The sequence below is a fragment of the Chelonoidis abingdonii genome, chromosome 4 (genome assembly GCF_003597395.2).
Source record: "Chelonoidis abingdonii isolate Lonesome George chromosome 4, CheloAbing_2.0, whole genome shotgun sequence".
Lineage (NCBI taxonomy): Eukaryota > Metazoa > Chordata > Testudines > Testudinidae > Chelonoidis > Chelonoidis abingdonii.
In genome coordinates, this window is record NC_133772.1 from 43,098,410 (window position 1) to 43,113,956 (window position 15,547).

A 15,547-nucleotide genomic window follows, 5' to 3' on the forward strand; every position below is an offset into this window, starting at 1 on the left:
GCTAAAATGGGTTTAAACACGTAGTGTAGACCAGGCCACACACACACACAACCCCCACACCACCACCAAATAACCAGTTGCCCCTGGCAGAAAGAAGAAAGAAATGCATTAGAGGAACATGGGATAAGTAACTTATTTTAACTAATTATCCACCAAGTTTCCCACAGTCCATTCTGTTCCTGAACTAAAATTACAAACTGGGGAACTATTGTAAATTTATAAATGTGTTTGCCAAAACAGAAGTTAAAAAACCAATAAGAAATTATGGAAAGTAAAATAAAGATGGTAGCATTTACATTTAAAAGAACGTCAACATTGGATGTTACAATGTATCACAAGATAACAAATCAAATAAATAAATGTATGCTGAGTACTCTGAAAAAACAGGCACTAGTCCTCTCAAGGAGGGCACCCAAAATTAGTTTACACTTCTGACAATTTTGCCTTTAATTTCTGAGACTCAGTTAACTCAAGGTCCTATCAGTCTTGATACACAGACGAACTTTATCCTAAATCTACACTATTCTCACCATGTGACTATCACTGTAGAACTCTGTATCTTTAAGTAAAGATCCTTATCAATCCACCACTATGCTTGTGTGTCAATGAGATTATGGGACTGCCCATGGCAGTTCAACCAAATCTCTCTCCAGTTAGAATATAGAAATTTGAACAAGTTACTTATCAAAGTCAATTTGATTCAAAATTGCTTTGCCTTGGTGCTATTCATAGCTAAACTCTTTCCATTATGGACATATTCACTATTATAATGCATCAAACCCCACATACATGTTTCTAGAATAATTTTAAAGCTATTTGTAATTTCTCTGGAAGTTCACGAATACTGTAAACTCTTTAACTAAATATTCAGCAGTGCCAAAAGTCTGGAGCTTAATTGGACAATTCAGAATTCTTTTTCTCTCTTAGCTAAGAAGTTGTCAGTTTCTTGTCACTGCAAAAAATGATCTAGGGCTTCTCCACATGAAGACTTAGTGCAGGCAAGCTGGGGTGTAAATCTTCCATGGCACTAGTCTGCTGCTCACCAAGTGGGCGTGTGGACACAGCTGCTTCCCCTTTTTATTTTTTTTTTGCAGCATGTTTCAAACAGCAGTAGTTCAAAGCACACTGCAGAACCTTTAATACATGGTAGCATTTAATGCATACAGCCAGTTACTGCACCGCAGGCTAGTACCCTGTAGATTTACACTGCAGCTTGCCATGCACGAAGGCCTGGTCTACAATGAAAAGTTACATCAGCATAGCTACGTCAGTGAAAAAACCACACTCCTGATGGACATAGCTATGCTGACATACCTCCCTGGGGACACCACTAGCCAATGGAAGAGGTCTTCCATCGAAATCCCTAGCATTGGCTGAGGAGTAGGTGTAGAAAAACCCCTTCTGTCACTGTAGGCTGCATCTACATGACGACCATGTGCCACTCTAGTCTGCGTAGTGTAGACGTACCATTGGTCTCTGTATGGACAAGCACCTAGGCTGATTGCTTTAACACACTCTTAATCTTTCTGAGATGCACCTTTGCTGTACCCAGCCATGATTTCCTGTCACAAATAATACTATTCTCAGTGACATGAGTTCTTCTGGGCTTGACATTCTCAGTTACTTGTTGCCTTAGAGCCAGATTTTTAAAGATAGGAGCCTAATGATGCAAATAAGCACCTAGTGGGATTTTCAAAAGCACCTAGGTGCCAAATTCCTATTGATTTCCCATCTTTTGTTTTCCCAAGACATCAGGTGTTAGCAGAGAGGGGGTGCTCTCCATCGCTACCTGATGACAATCCCATTCATGTAATCTCATCCAGATGTTTCAGTTTCAGTGAGCAAATTGCTGAACAGAGCTTTTTGTACAATTTCTGATGAGCCATGTGGCTTTGCTCCTCTTCTAGGTAAAGTTGATGTGGACCAATTAGAAAGCAAACTTCCTATCTGATGACCTTTTGAAACATCCAACCAGACAAGTAGCTTGGGACATACTAGTTTCCACTAAACATTTTAGGACCTATATCAGCTTGCAACATCCGTTGCCACCAATTGTGCATTTAGTATGATAATCTTTTAAGACAATTGTTAATCCAGGCTTCAGTCAGTAATCTACTTCCACAAGCTGCTTTTGTAGGTTCCTCTTGCAGTATATCTTGAACAACTTTACACAACCCTACCTTCTTTGCCAGGCCGCAGTTTCTCCATCAGCATATTTAGCAGTCTGCACAGATATCCTTTTTCAAACTCCTGTCTCTATAAAGAGTCTCATGACATTCCTTGATGATTGTGTAGTTGTTTAGGTGTTCATTATGCAGCAATATAAACTTACTTGACCAATTTTTTTTCTTGGTTCAATGCCAATAATTTTGATGGTAATGAAACAGTAAGACAAAACAGTTGTGCATGTCACTGTACCAATTTCATAGAATCAAAGACTTTAAGGTCAGAAGGGACCATTGTGATCATCTAGTCTGACCTCCACATCAGTGATAAGGTTGGTGAGATCACTTTATCTGTTAAATTGTTTATCTACCTGCTAAACTGTTTATCACATTTTGTGGTCATTTAGTCCTTATAACTATTTGGACAGGGTCACCATAAAGATTTTCACGTCACCTTGGCTGTTCAATAAGCTAATTGACTCTATCATCTTTTTTTAGCATAAAACAACAAGGTGTTTGTATGTTTGTTAATGATTAGTTAGATATTTCATATTGATTACATTTCTAATTTAAAAAGGAAGCGTTGTCCTAACTGTTTGAAATATCTTGCCATCATAGCTCCTTTTGGCAAGGAACTTTCTGTAATTGCAAGGGTCGATTTCAGAATGCTTTAAATTAGTGCAACAGATGGGGCCAGATCCTCAGCTGAGGATTTGCCCCATTGTTTGTTTCAATCAACCTCTGATCTGTATGATAGACAATTAGAATACCATACTACTGAATTAAAAATAAACTGATGTACTCTGTGCGTCACTGTCAAAGCTAATGCTATGGTTATCCCAAAGGCCAGCTGGAGGGTCATGTGACTCTTGACTACTTCAATAAAAATTTATGTCATGGCAAAATGCTATCGTCCCTCACTCTTTCTGTATGCACACAAGGCTGTTTGGGTGGCTGTGGTGTTTGTATAATGAAGCTTGGCAGCAATTCAGCGTTGGTAAGATGTATTATCCATACAGCTGGCAGTCGCTCTGGCATACAAGCATATCCTAGCAGTGAAGGGCAGCTATGACTGTATCAAACTTTGAAGAAGGGGAGCGTACCAGCCTGCTCAGCTTCTGTTCCTTATTGCTGCAGTCATCAGCCTCCCCTCCCCAGGAACCAACTAGGGTTAGAGCAGGAATGTGTTCCTTTCAAACTACAAAACAAGCTTAGAAAGAAGTAAGTATCTAATCTCTATATAAAGAACATGGTGTTCAGGTTAAAGAACTAACTAACATTTAACAGAGAGCCTGAAAGGAAGGTTTCTGGGGGTGTTATTTTTGGCTTCAAGACTCTATGGTGACTGGAGAACTAGTGAAATTCTGATTTCACAAGAGGTTGAGCAAATGCAAGGGAAAAGACCTTTTTGATTAACCTATTTGTTTAATGAGCAGGATTGGTTCATTACTTGTTTTTTCACATCTATTTAACTCCCATATTTAATGAATATTTGGGTGTAAGGATGGCATTGTTAGATTCAGCACTGCCCCAACCCTGTCCGTTGAGGTGGGAGAGTAGATAATAAACATCTCTGAGAGCCCCAAGAGATCCTCCTGCCCACCTAGGGAAGACCAGTCTGGTATTTCGAATGTAAGGGGCTGAGGGTGAAATCGTTTCAGGCCTTCTTTATATACCATAAAAAAGGGCCCACACCCAATGTTTAAGTCCTTTACGGCTCACTGGATCTACATTGGGGGAAACAGGCAGGTATCCAGTATTTGTCATAGCTACAACTCCTGTGACACCTATGGCTGGAAGGTGGAGAAGAGGGATTTTCTGTGTTTTGGACTTTTTGGGGGTGGGGAAGAGGGCTGGTTGGGGTTTTTTTTTTCTTTATTCCTCCTGAAAAGAGCATGTTAAGCTTTTTTATTGCTGTGGAAGTAGGGGTGGGAACCTGAACTGCATCCTTTTTACAGCAGGCTAGTACAGCTGGAGTACAACCCGTTATTTGTCCAGTCAAGAAGCAGACTTAGCATGCAGACTTTCTTGCAATGAGGTGGCCAGTTCTCCCCTCCTTTCTGAGGTTGTGACGTTCAGCCCAGAATCCTCAGTGAGTTTTTCCCAAAATCTAGTATGACAAGAACAATATTGTAGATACGCATTGCACCAACAGCCTGGACACCAAAAAAAAGAGCATTCCTGTGTAACACCCACAGACCCCAGTAGATAGGATTGAACCAGGGACCTCTAGGGCTTAGTACATGAGCCTCTACCACATGAGCTAAAAGCCCACTGCTGTTAGCTAAGACTGTAGAGCAGACTCATTTTATTTCTCTCTTTAAGTGGTCTTGGTGCCACTAGGTGGGACAGAGCACTACACCCAGGAGGTGTGGGTTGCACCAGCACCCCTTAAATATATGTAGTGAATACACTAAAAATACATTTTGTGGTGTTCATTACAGCCCTACCAGTGCTGATCGAATGATTTCCCCTGTTCCCAGCTTTCAATACCCACTACTTTGCAGTCACAGTCTTCCATACACAAAAGACTGACAGTAACTCCCTTTGCTGCTGCTCTTCATTCTGCAAGCTGAGGTTAATGCTGGACAAGGTTTTATTAAAGGCAGTGTCTGCTAGTGGTTCAAGTAGGTGACTGGGATTAAGGGCTCCTGGCCACAGATTCTGTTCCCCTACCCTAGCCCCTAGGTGCTGTTCTGGCAACACACAAAGACTGTAAAGGCACTGCAAAGGCCCAGGGACATGCTCCTCAGTCCCTAAATAGCCCTATGTTTCCTCCTCAGCACAGTGGGGCTTGGAATGGCACTATTGCAGACATGCCTGTACAGCAGCCCATGGGAAGCCTATGATGGGCTACTGTAAGTTTCAGCAACCAGTGACTGCTCTAACTTATGTCAGAGGCCATTTTGGCCCCCAGAGTAGTCTATAATCTCCACTTGTCCCTCGATTGTACCTACTGAAGACTTTATTCCTGGTCCTGATTGCCATTTACTTGCTGGGTAAGCCTGGACAAGTCATGTGATGTAACCCCTCTGTGCCTCAGTTTACACATTAGCACAACAGAGATAAATAACACCTACTTCCCAAAGCTGTCAGCTGGGAAGTCCTGATTGATTAATGACTGGAAAGGGCTTTTATATCCTTGGCAGAAAGACACAACAGAACAGCCCAATATTATCATTTATTAAAAAGCTGTGCACTAAAAACTGGCTGTGCCCATAACAGAATCAATTTTATTTTGATGAGTAGTGATGAAGAATGAGAAGGAGGGATTATGAAAGAAAGTGATGCTGTGATTATAATGACTTTATTTAGCATCCCAAGAGACAGAGTCACTTTGAGAACTCAGGAGGCGGTAGCATGTGATAACAGAAAGTAATATACAAAGCACCAATTAATTTAAACATTGTTAATTATTAAAATAGTGTTTTTATTTTAGGCTCATAAAAACAGAGAACCTATTTAATGTGGATTTTAGATTTAAATGCAGGAGCCCCATCGCGGAAGCAGAGAAATGAAATCAGACCTTAGGAGCTGTGAGTCTGCGTCCATCTTTCTAAAAGGATGTGCGGTTAAACATCTCTGTCCTGTATTGTGAATAAGGAGGAGTAGAGCAAAGGCAGTGCTCCAGTATTTGTCTCCACAGTTTCAGGGGTACAGCATGTGTCTTCCCCCCTCTGAATTCTACTCCAGGAGTGTCCAGGCCAGGCTCATGTCACATGTCTCTGGACAGGAACTACTGTCCCCCTCCCTTCTGACCAGGAGATTATAAGGCTGCACAGCCCCCTGCCTTACACTGCGATATTCTCAGCAAGCCAGTCTGCCTAATGGCTAGCAACTCTGAGTTGCTTTTTCTCCAAGGGCTAAGAACAGTGTATTGCCTGCAATCACATGTTCTCCCACAGCTCTTTCGAATCAAGCACCTTTATTAACAAGAGAAAAGCATTGCAGAGAAAACATAAAAACAACAGATTGAGACCCATACTAAACATAGGAGAAACCACCCCTGTTCCCAGTGCCAGCTCCAGGCACCAGCTTATCAAGCAGGTGCTTGGGGCAGCCACTCTGGAGCGGGGTGGCACTTTCAGGTATTCGGCGGCAATTTGGCGGAGGGTCCCTCACTCCCGCTGGGAGTGAAGGACCTCCTGCTGAATTGCCGCAGATCACGATCATGGCTTTTCTTTTTTTTTTGACTGCTTGGGGTGGCAAAATCCCTGGAGCCGGCCCTGCCTGTTCCACATGGGAAGTCTGATAGACCACCATCCCTTCCAACCCTTCAGCGAGAGTTGGGGCTTCCCCTTGGACAGACAGTCATGTCCATTTGCTGAATCAAAATGAAGACCATTAGTCAAGTGAAGCTCGGCATTTTATATGTTGCTTCCTAGTATCTGGAAAACCCAGCCTGAACCAGTATATGCAAATCACCCCAGGGTGGAATTTCTGTGGAGTTATTTACAATCTCAGAGGCATCACCCCTTCTGTTTTAATTCATGTAAGGGCTGTGGTAACCCTCCCCCCCGAGAGTAGAACGCAATCACACATAACCCATTCATAAGTTTAATACAGAGCTCCCCCAAAATACTGCATGGGATTGCAATATCTGTCACACTTGTCACTAGGGCCACGTCTACACTGGCAAAAATGGGACCCAGAGTTGCTGGTGCCAAACAGTGGAGCTCCGATGGTGATGACGGTACAAGCTATAGTGTAGACAGAGTCCAGATCATTTGACCTCTACCTGTCATCGAAATGCATAAGCTCTATCTGCATTAGAGCCTTCACCCTTGCTGCTACTACTTACTAGTTGTGAATTCCAGTTCCCATTTTTGCCAGTCAGCACAGCCTGAGGAGTTCTGACCCATTTGTAAGTGCTGCAGAAACAGACTCGGTCTTGTTGGGAGCCCAAGAAAGAGCATGCCCCAATGTGGAGAAGGGGATTAGAGCTTTCTGTGGCTGAAAAGGACAACCAACAAGGGAAACAAATGGGTTAGATGCATGTGGTGTATGGCAGATTGCATCTCCTGGACATGACTGTGTCAGAAAGCTGTGGAGCTCAACCATGGAAAGGCAGGGGTTAACCAGCAAGGCCCGGAAGCAGCTGTGGCCTGTTAGGCTTCCTGGTGCCTGTATGTCAGAGGAAGTCAGCTACTGGGAATGGATCAACCTCCAAACCGCTAGATGGAAGGATGTCCCCTTTCTGTGAGTTTGGGCTTTTATGCTATGTTTCACCCATGCAAAAACAAATAGTGGTTTAAAAAAAAATGTTATCAAGGTTGCAAAACCAAGCACTCCAAAGTTAGAAAATGCCAGACTGGAGGTTGCCTGTGCAATCTTAATTTGGTCTTCTTGTGTATATTCAGTCTTCAATTACATGATCACAGGCTATTTTTTGCCACAAGACCCCTGCCTCTTTCCGTGCATAGGGTAGATGGTGCTCATTTAAAGTGTAGCTAGTCAATAATTTGTTTTCTCTTTGTTTTTCAATGTGTGGCTTTAGGCCTTATTAGCTGCATGTTATTCAAACCCTGCTCTGAATACAGAGTGATTAATGTCCTATGGTGTTCATCACCAGCGTATCTGAGTGCGTTGCAAATGTTGATGTAGTTATTTTCACACATCCCTGTGAGGTCACAGGATATTATTATCTCTGTTTTACAGGGAAGGAACTGAAGTACAGCAAGATTAAGGTGCCTAACATAGATGCTTAGGATCTGATTTTTCAGAGTATTTTCAATTATATAGCCCTTTAGATGTTCAGAGCACAGCTTCCATTGGCTTTAGAGGCAGCTGTGAGTGCTCAGTAATTCTGCACATCTGGTTCTGGGGTTTCAAGTCAGGCACCCAGAAAATGAGAAACATATAATTAGTGACCACCCATGAAAGGTTTGGTGACTCTGTGGCAAAGACGGAGAGAATCCAACTCCTCAGGGCAGCCTTCAGCCAGGGCTGGCGCTTCCATTTAGGCGACCGCACCAAGATTTGGGAGGGCAGCATTTTGCTCCCCTTGGCGGCAATTCAGCGGTGGGGGGTCCTTCTGCGCTCCAGGTCTTCGGCAGCAATTCTGCGGCGGGTCTTTCACTCACTCCGGGACTCGCCGCCAAAGTGCCCCGAAGACCGGGCGGCGGAAGGACCCCCCACCCCCCCGGCCGCAGAATTGCCGCCAACAACCGGGAGTTCGGAAGGACCCCCGCCTAGGGTGCCAAAAACTCTGGCGCCGCTCCTGCCTTCAGCTGGCTTAACAATGAGCCCGTCCTTTCTCTTTCTGCAATCTCCTGTCTCATTCACTATACACCTTCCAATTTCTGCAGTGAATGAAGCAGGGTTCTACACATCACAGCCGCCTCCTCTACACTCCTATTTTAATTCCTAGAGCAGGGTCTCTAAAAATATCTCTGCTGAACATGTGTGAACTGTGATTTTGAAAAGGCATTGTTAACTTGGCCATATTTGGGTGGATTTTCATGGGGATGATACAGGCCACCCCTGCCAAAGTTGAAGCCCCTGCTTCGAAGCAGGGGGGAGCTAGAGCTTTTCAAAGAAAAGGCTGTCAGAGCATTTTTAAAATTGTAAAACAATATATTTTTCCCCAACCTTGTTCTTCGAAACAGCTGAACTGTTTTGGTTGAAATATTCCAGAAGTCAGCCTGAGGCAGACACCTGAGGGAAATTTCAGCCCTAACAAGTAAAGTTTGGAAAAGTTATAAACAGCTGATTATGGTCTTGTAAAGGGAAATGTTGGACAACCTTAATAACTGGCAGTGCTACCAGCTCCATCAATAATAATTGTATTTATTTCCCTCTGGGACAAGAAAGGGTTTAAAGACAGTACCTCCTCTGGAAGGATTAGCAAGTAGTAGTAAATATCACATCTGCCAGTCAGATTGTTACATCAAGTAGAACAGTGGAGAATAGTACTGGAAAAAATGATGGGGTGATGAGGAAGTTTGAAGGAAGAGTCCACTTTGGAAAAATACATGTAGCTTTAAAAATTGGCTATCCAAATCCACAATGAGTTATAGGTAACAAGCTTACTGGGGAGACATTATTGACTGTACCCCAGGAGAGCATGCTCTTTAGAGTGCCTTCTTCCCTCTCCCAATTACAAAATTAAGGAGATACTACAAATGCACTGAGCTCCTGGGAAGGTCTTAAGGAGAACAGACCAATGGACAGTTTGGTCTCATTTACCCCTTATGGAGATACAAAATGCTCTACACAGCCAAGATCATATTGTGGGCAAGAAAACTCAGGGCAGACTTATGTTCCAATTCTGTGCTATCTTTAGCTCACTAATCTTCAGTCTGCTGACATCCTCCAGGCTGCCAAACAAATGAGTGCTTAGGGAGGTCTAGATATCTCCAGCCTCAAGGGGGTTAAACATAAGCACACTTCTCTCTATATGGTAGACATATAAGACCGTTGATCAATCTGTGTGAGTTCTGGAGGAGAAGGCTGCTGAAGGAATGTTTTAAACTGACCACAGACCTGTCCACCCGACAGATATCTTTTCTTGTATAAAAGGTGCTGTCTCTCTGAGACCTGGCCGAATATAGAGGATTTTATTCTTGCCAATAAAATGAATATTCTTGTTTCACTGTTTGCTTGTGATTCTCTTTATTTGCAGATATCCGAGTGAGTTTTTATTTGCAGTGATGTTCATGGAAAGCAAAAGCATAACCAATCAGAGCTCAAATATTTGTATAAGTAGTTGGAGCAGGTGTGTCTTCACAGCCACTTTGAAAAAGCAGATGGTTTTACTTGTACAGGAGTTATTGAACAGTTGTCAATAGCGAACATATTAGTGAAAATCACAGTTTGTTTAAGCTTAGGTCCAAAAATTATACTAGATATTTAAAAAAGAAAGGAAAGAAAGAGATTTTAAAGATACGATCTTCCTCTTGAACTACGAGTGCACTTTATGCTGGCCTTTTATATCAACTGTAAACTCCTTAGCACAGGGACTGTTTCTTTTTCTTGGACAAGGCTGAACACGCTGCTTGTGCTTTCCAAGGAATAAACTTATATTCTTGACATCTGCTGTGTGTCAAATTCCAGGGTGCAGTCCAGACCAGTGAGCAGTGGTGTCACTGCCTGCCCCACAGCCTAGGATGCCTCACAATGCTTTGCTGTTATAGCTCCCAACCTGGGCTGCTCACAAACAGCCTACCGGCATGCACTTCACACCCTGAGTATCTGGGTAAAGGAGCAGCCCTGGTCCAGCAACTCTGGCCACAGCAGCCTGTCAGCAACACACCAGTCACACTCTGGCTTCTACCAGCCATGGTTACTAGTTATAGGGTGACTCCAACACTCTCTCAGTCCTGAATTTCCCTCCAAAAGTGTGTTCTGCACTGTCCAGCCTTTTCCTGGGCAGTTCAGATATAAAAGGTGTGTTGCCCCAGTAAAGGGTCAATATTTAAGTACATGCATCTGACGAAGTGGGTATTCACCCACGAAAGCTCATGCTCCAAAACGTCTGTTTGTTTATAAGGTGCCACAGGACTCTTTGCTGCTTTTACAGATCCAGACGAACTCAGCTATCCTTCTGATACTATTTAAGTTTGCTATTTTGACTGGATTTGCCAAACAGTTCGGTTTAAACACAACACTGGATTATTTTAGATTAAAAATAAAACAAGTTTATCTAACTACAAAGGGAGAGAGGTTTTAGGTCAGTTCAAGTATAAGGTATTAAAGTCAGAAATGGTTACAAGAAAAAAAAACATAAAACATTCCCAGTAGCTAAAACGTAACATGCTAGACTTGGTTCAAGGTAAATTCCACACCACAGGTTCCCAGCACCAGAAAATTCTCAGGTCAGGATCCTCCCCAAAGTCAAAGGGCTGGTTTCTTTGTCATCATGGGTGTGTGTGTGAGAGAGAGAACTATAATTTGGGGTGTTTTTGCCCCTCACTGTTAAAGTCTAATCACCCTTTGAACACATTTTCTGAAGTTTATCGCCACATAAAGTTCATTCCAGCTGTGAGGATGGGGATGTGGAGTCCCATGGTGAAAGCAGTTTTATGATGTTAGCTAAAATACAGATGGCTCTGTTCCTGCAAATGGCCACTTATCCGGTGATTGCCAATCAACTTTGATGACACCTAGCTAGAGGAGTCAGCTTGTCCTTTGCCTTTGAGAAACCAGTTTACTCCCTCTCCAGACTTGTCTGGTAAACATTGTAGTCATAATTTTAGTTTATGTTCATAACTCTTAATATATGTTTAGTACATACATTAAACAAGAATATTGATGATCAGTGTGTTGTTAGTTTTTAAACAATACCTCACAAGGCATATTTTGTACAAAGTTTATTACAATAACGTGAAGGGTGTGAATACAGGGGGTGCTTTCAGTTACTTTGACTCCCAGAAATCCTCATATGAGATAACATCACAACACTCCTCTTCAGGTTAGCTAGTAGGAGTAATGGACTGTGCTCTTGGCACATTTCCCTGCCTCCAGGCTGACTCTCACTTTAACCTTCATTTAGATTATTTGTATTACAGTAAGGAGAAATCCTCTCCTTCCCTCCAAAGCATATCAGGAGTGTTCTCATTTAACTCTTAAATTATCCCTGTTGTTTGTGGGCATATTAATCCCCTTTTCAGCCACAACCTCTCTACAGTTATGACATCAGCAATTATGACATCCCCTGTAGCCCTTAACGCCTACTGATTATACAACTGGGTTCCCTCCCACGTGGAGAACACTAGTGTTCTGAGTAGAGAAGGGTGAACAAGTTTGGATAATTTAAGAAACCCACATTGGATCCAAACCTTTGCTGAAATAATATTCCCCCCCTCCTCACTTCTTTCAATTACAGCTGGAAACTGGAAGTGCCAGAGATCTCATGAGAAAGCTTGTGCTCCTGTGATTTCCACCTTGATTTGGTTTTGGTTTTGGTTTTGGTTTGGTTTTGGTTTTTGTCAGACTCAAGCAATTCAGGTACTTTTAGAGACTCATCTGACCTTCTGAGAGGTTCATTTATCACACCACGGCAAACCACGGCTTCCCCCAATGGCTACTGCTTACTGAAAGCAATTCTCAATCTGTTTCAAAACTATCAGATGCCATTTATAACAGTAATTATACCTTAAAAAGAAGCCGCTAACCTCCTCCACTCTCTTTGAGTTGTTCTCCTCCAACACTCTCCCACGTCTCATTACATAACTCGACTGGTCACCATAGAGACACGGATATCAATATTTAAATATAACAAGGGAGACAGACTGCACAGACTGCATCTAGTTATTGTGTTTATTAGAAACAGACAAAAATTAAGCAGAGCGACATTTTTTCCTCCAAGAAACAATGCTGAAGGTCAAATGGGGAGTGAGCTGAATTTGTAGATTCAAAACAAAAAGGGTTTTCCAAGCTCAGCTCATGCTGAGGGAGGAACCATCTGCTCCCTACGATTCACAGAAAACAAACTCTGAAAACTCCTTCCTATTAGACAAGGGAGGAGATTTTTCACTTGAGGGAAAGCATGGGGGACGGTGGTGATATCAATGAAGGGAAATAGAAATAAAGCCTCACTAAGCACATACCTTTTAGAGTATGCGCAAGTTTTTGCCAGGAAGAGGCCAGCGGAGGAGCTGGGCCTCCGTTACAAAGCCTTTGTATACACTACTGCCAGAATGTGCCTTAATTGTAAGTGCATGTTCTAGAGCAGGGGTGGGCAAACTTTTTGGCCCGAGGGCCACATCTGGGTATGGAAATTGTATGGCGGGCCATGAATGCTCATGAAATTGGGGGTTGGGGTGCGAGTTGGGGTGAGGGCTCCAGCTGGGAGTGCAGGTTCTGGGGTGAGGCTGGGAATGAGGAGTTTGGGGTGCAGGCAGTTGCTCCGGGCTGGGACCAAGGGGTTTGGAGGATGGGAGGGGGATCAGGGCTGGGGCAGGGGGTTGGGACATGGGAGGAGGTTGGGGTGCAGGCTTCAGGCAGCGCTTACCACAAGCAGCTCCCAGAAGCAGCGCACATCCTTCCTCTGGCTCCTATACAGAGGAACGGCCAGGCAACTCTGAACACTGCCCCATCTGCAGGTACTGCCCCTGCAGCTCTCATTGGCTGTGGTTTCTGGCCAATGGGAGCTGCAGGGGCGGCGCTTGGGGTGGGGGCAGTGTGTGGAGCCCTATGGCTGCCCTTACATATAGGAGCCAGAAGGAGGACATGCCGCTGTTTCCAGGAGCCATACAGAGCAGGGCAAGCCCCTGGCCCTGCTTCTTATCTAGAGCATGGGAGTGAGGCAAGCTCTGGACCCCTCTTTGCGGCAGGAGCTCGAGGGCTGGATTAAAACATCTGGAGGGCTGGATGCGGCCCCCCGGCCATAGTTTGTCTACCTCTGTTCTATAGCTTGCATGTTGAGGAAGGATGTGGTAAATTTGGTCTGACGTTAGTGAAATGCATACATCTCAAAGAGGTTTCTGACATTCTTGCAACATCCACCTATTCCAAAGAACTTAATTTAGTAGTTATTATTTTAGAAAAGAGAGCCCAAAGCTGAACTCTTGAACCAAACTAATCAGAGATGACAGTGCCTTATCCTCCTACAGAAGGCATTACTGGAATTGAAAAAGGTTTGGAAAAAGGCAACAAAAATGATTAAGAGTATGGAACAGCTTCCATAAGAGGAGAATTTAATAAGACTGGGACTTTTCAGCTTGGAAAAGAGACGACTAAGGAGGGATATGGTAGAGGTCTATAAAATCATGATTGGTGTGAAGAAAGTCAATAAGGTGTTATTTACTCTTTCTCAAAACACAAGAACTAGGGGTCACCAAATGAAATTAATAGGCAGCAGGTTTAAAACAAACAAAAGGAAGTATTTCTTCGCACAACACACAGTCAGCCTGTGGAACTCATTGCCAGGGGATGTTGTGAAGGCTAAAACTATAATGATTAAAAAAAGAATTAGATAAGTTCATGGAGGATAGGTCCATCAATGGCTATTAGCCAAGATGGGCAGGGATGGTGTCCCTAGCCTCTCTTTGCCAGAAGCTGGGAATGGGCCACAGGGGATGGATCATTTGATGATTACTGTTCTGTTCATTCCTTTTGGGACACCTGGCATTGGCCATTGTCAGAAGACAGGATACTGGGTTAGATGGACCTTTGGTCTGACCCAGTATGGCCGTTCTTATGTACACAGGGTGAATAATAGCATGTGACACAAATCACTGGAGTAAATTTGTATAAATTCATTTTACTTATTAATTCCAAAGTATTTTGCGGTGAATCCAAAAAGCTGCAAAAGAGACTTTAAATCACATTCTGACAGTATTAGAACCTTGCACGTAGGTAGGAGCCACCATGTACTGTACAGAAAGTACCCTGACATAACTCATTAATATAACACATCACAAACTAAATGTAATTCTGGGAAACCATTTTTGTCATCTGTACCAGGCTTTTATTCTGTACATTCTGGCCAGAGATGGATTAAGATTTATTGGGGCCCTGGGCACAAGGAACATTTGGGTCACCCCATGAAAAACACAAATGTATCAAAAATGCATCAGTACAAAGACTCTATTCAATGTTTACACACTGTATTAATAGTAAAACAAATCTAATTCCAGTTCATTGTGCCTAAATTAACTGTTCAGTTTTCCCACACAGAAATGAATGTTGCTAGATATTATTCATACCATTGCACAAAGGTGTTCACTGCTGAATCTGGACAACACTGATGTTACAAGAATCAGTTTTTCACAGGTCAACAAGTAGTTCTTTCATCTCCCCAATTTTCTTATACCCGACCATTATGGCTTTTTTCCCACCTATTGAACCTCTTACAGTCCAGTTTTTCTACTGTGGAAGTAAAAATGTTTGAAAGACAAGAACTATAATTCCAGAAAGTAACTTAACTAAAAGAAGTAATCTTAAAATGAGGTTAAATTACTCTATTATTAAAACTTTAAGTTTCAGCCAATATTGAGAACTGGCTTAAAACAAAGTTTGCAATTGATCACATAAGCTATGAAAAAATGTTGAAATAATCTGATATGTGCCAAAGTAACTCCTTTGGCTTTGTGCCAAAGGCAATTCATGTCAAACCACGAGAAAGTTTATATTTTACCAATTAAGTTTTAGGACTAACTATTTCCGCTAATCAGAAACTAGCTTATACATATACAATAAATCACACTTTTAAGAATAGACCAGGTTCTGATTAGCCAGAGCACATAACAGGATATTCGGTTATTACTAAACCAGTGAGAATATAGGTTTTCTAATAATACTGCAGAGAGAGAATATTCATCATCCCATTATACCAGTTCCTCATCATCAGTGTAATGAAGGGGGAAAAGTCACTGGAACTGAAGGTCCTCACAAGAAAAGTGAAACTGTTTGAGCAGCATATTCCAGAAGTCTTGAGG

General features: G+C 42.7%; 1 protein-coding gene across 4 annotated transcripts in view; it reads left to right on the top strand.

The window, feature by feature from the left end:
* TSPAN32 (tetraspanin 32) overlaps nucleotides 1-15,547 on the top strand; it is a 75,825-nt gene that overhangs the window by 59,969 nt on the left and 309 nt on the right. The gene's annotated exons all lie outside the window — the stretch shown is intronic.